Consider the following 3,309-nt stretch of genomic DNA (forward strand, 5'->3'; position numbering starts at 1 on the left):
TCCAAAACATATTACTGATACTATACACCCATATAAGTCAAATTCTTTCACTCACCAATTCTTTCGTATTGTATATATAGTGGGATATTTTCTGTTTGTACACCCTCCAATGGTTCGAATATTCAGTAGCTAATATGGGAAAATACAAATCAATACATTTATGCAATGTTGCATAATAATTTTACCAGCATAAATAAGATCGTCAGGCAAGTTTTCTTCTTTGGGGCAAGTTTAAATAAAGCACTGGATATATCAAACTGAAAATATTTAAGAGATGCTATACCATTCATTAATTTTGACTTATACGGGGGTTTTTCCGGGGGAATTACTTCCGCATAACGAATGCAATAAGGGGGATAGCGCGAACGTGGTTGTGGTTGCCATATATTTACAGGAAGTAACAGAGGGGGTACAGAATTTACAGGTATCTACAAATTGCAGTAGTAATAAAATATTCACAATAATAAAAGACGTGGCATGCATAATAATATCAACTGTAGATAAAAAAGGGAATGGTATCAGTATGTAATAGTTCTGCTAGTAGAAAAGTATCATGTCTATATTTAATTTACGAAACAAATAGTTGTTTATAATGAAATTTCTGTAAACATTTAATACCAAATATTAGTGAAAATTGTTTACTTACATTTTCTGTTCAAGTTTTCTTCTATAAGTGGCAAGCTCTCAGTTTTGTAATTATGTTCTTTTTTTCCTTGTTAGGAGTTTACTATACTTCCAGACTTGTGGATTGATATCCTCCTCTGAGCATCGGTAAACGAGTCAGAACGGTTCATCAAAACTCTCAAGCACAACACTTGACAAACCGCTTCCCCCTCAGAGGATTACACTAAAAAGTCCTCATCGTGGCTGAATATATTCCGAGAATCTCGGCGAGAAACCCGGCAATCGCCTATAGTAGTGGTCCTATAAAGTATGATCATGGTTTTTGAGTTCGATGTTCATTCACAGACTACTTTTTTCTAACAACTTCGTTTCTACACCCGGATTTTCACGCGATATGTTGGTACATGTATGATGCAATATTGGCATAGTTTGACCATTTCAAAACTAATAAGCCATAGAGGTCCAAACTAAACTAACCCTATCTACTAGGAAAGCATATTTTCAGTGATATTTCCAACGAAATTTTTGGTGCATATATATATATTAACTACTCCTAGATGATTTGTTTTTGAATCCAAAGATTCATGAATCTTTTTAAAAAAAACGATGTTGATTGTTTATGATAGTAACGGTATTCATATGCGACGTTTCAATTTCAAGTGTTATATCTAATTAAGTTAAATCTGCCCGACAATTATACTTGGTTAATTTTTAACATCATGATTACACATTTGCTTTTAAGTGTGCTAATCCTTGTAAGATAAATATCTATTTACTTCACGATAAACCTTTTTTGCTCTTATATTTATCGTTCTAGTATTCCCCAGCTACCTTTGTTGGTTTCTGGGTGACCATTTATACCTAACTCTGGTTCCCTTCAAAACGCATAAATCTTTCGCCTTTTACTAAAGGTTTCCCTGGAGGGGAACAACTTAGTGTCTTATTCAATTTTATTTTTATAGCCCACTTCGGTGGGTTCATTAAAATGATATGTTAGACTATATACATTTGATCTAATGTATATAGTTCAAGGGGATTCAGTTTTCTAATAAACCTGTTAGAATGCCCATTCCATTTCAAGCTAGACCCTAGAATTCATCACTTTCATTCTCATCTAAAACCCACATCTTGAAGTTTTTGGAAGTGTTAACATTAAAATTTTCTGAAGGGAAAATAACATATTCTTGAACAAATAGTTACGCCTCAAATTGATACGCAAAATTAAGCAACTACTGATCAACAACATTTTCATAAAAGGAAAAAAATCAAATGTTTTCTTATATATTAGTGGTAGTTATATGAAAAAAAAAACTAAAAAATAATAAAATAATTTAAAAATAATAATAAAATAGTTGTCAATGTCTTCGATATTGTATTTTTTCTGCAACTGGTCATCTCCAATCGTTCAGTAACTGGATAGCTAATATAGGATTACAAGATCTGTATGTCCGGTATGTAAAAGAATAATTTACGAGAATAAATAATAGCCACTCGACAGTTTTCTTCTATTGAGTTGGTTTTTTCATATATATGTAATGGGATAATATCAAACCATAAGCATTTAAAAGATGCTACGCCATTTAAGAATCTTTCTCTCGCCAACACTTAAGAGAGCTAGTTCTAAATGTAATACTTTTTTATAACGATATGTAAAAAGGGGATAGCGGATATTTGTATAACGATATGTAAAAAGGGGGATAGCGCGAACGCAGTCCCCACTAACAAAAATGCGCACTCGAGTTAACCACATTTGGGTTAATCGCAAGGGTCAGCGCCACCGGAGTGCAATGGTGAGCCTCGCCTTGGGAAAACCGCCTTCATGATCACGGTATCTCCTGTGCCAGGTAAGTATGCTAATAAACCCACCCGCCGACCCACGCTCACACTTACTGAGAACCCACGCGCTCTAAAAACACCTAATACAAATATCAAATTGAACTTCTTTTGCGAAGATTCTACTAGTGAACTACACTTATGTTCATATTTATAAACTGTATTTGGGAACAAAGAGTCAATGATCAACAAACCTTATTATTTCCTAAATTATAAGTATATAATTTTTTCCAGCTGTACTTTTCCCTTATGCTACTTTTTTTCATCTCCGTGACATTTTATGGCAATTTCGTAGGTTGCTATATATATATATATTTTATATATATATATAGATAATATATAATAATATATATATTTATAAAAAATATGATATATATATATATAATATTAAAATATATATAAAACCCACATATGCACACTCACATATTCATCAAACCCTTTGTAATCTATAAATACAGATGGATACCATTACGAAAATATTTTAGAAATTAATATTAACTGAATAATGCACACAAGGATATGCATTTTCAAATCTTGGTTAATTACGTTAACTAATATCAATATCGCAATACCTCTCTCCTTTTCTCTCTCTCTTCTCTTTCTTTATATATATAATTAGATATATATATATATAATAAAATATATAATATATGATAATAGTAAACGATCATAGAAGTTTATCAAGTATACCCAGAAATAATTTTTATTTTCTTTCGTTAAGGTTTCCATATATATATATATATATATAATATAAAATATTATATATATATAAAATTATATATTATATAATAATTTTATATAATATATATATATAATACAAATTTTCTTTTATAATGCAAATACAGAATATGT

General features: G+C 30.8%; 3 non-coding genes across 3 annotated transcripts; 1 reads left to right on the plus strand and 2 right to left on the minus strand.

Annotated features, from left to right (window-relative positions):
• Positions 1 to 734: 734 nt before the first annotated feature.
• Positions 735 to 941, minus strand: LOC119570086. Its single transcript, XR_005228363.1, has one exon. It is a non-coding gene; the product is annotated as a small nucleolar RNA U3 (small nucleolar RNA).
• A 545-nt stretch (positions 942 to 1,486) lies between these two features.
• Positions 1,487 to 1,602, plus strand: LOC119570087. The gene has a single exon (XR_005228364.1). It is a non-coding gene; the product is annotated as a U5 spliceosomal RNA (small nuclear RNA).
• Positions 1,603 to 2,316: 714 nt separating this feature from the next.
• Positions 2,317 to 2,476, minus strand: LOC119570090. The gene has a single exon (XR_005228365.1). It is a non-coding gene; the product is annotated as a U1 spliceosomal RNA (small nuclear RNA).
• Positions 2,477 to 3,309: the final 833 nt, after the last annotated feature.

This window comes from Penaeus monodon, unplaced genomic scaffold, assembly GCF_015228065.2.
Source record: "Penaeus monodon isolate SGIC_2016 unplaced genomic scaffold, NSTDA_Pmon_1 PmonScaffold_2174, whole genome shotgun sequence".
Classification (NCBI taxonomy): Eukaryota; Metazoa; Arthropoda; class Malacostraca; order Decapoda; family Penaeidae; genus Penaeus; species Penaeus monodon.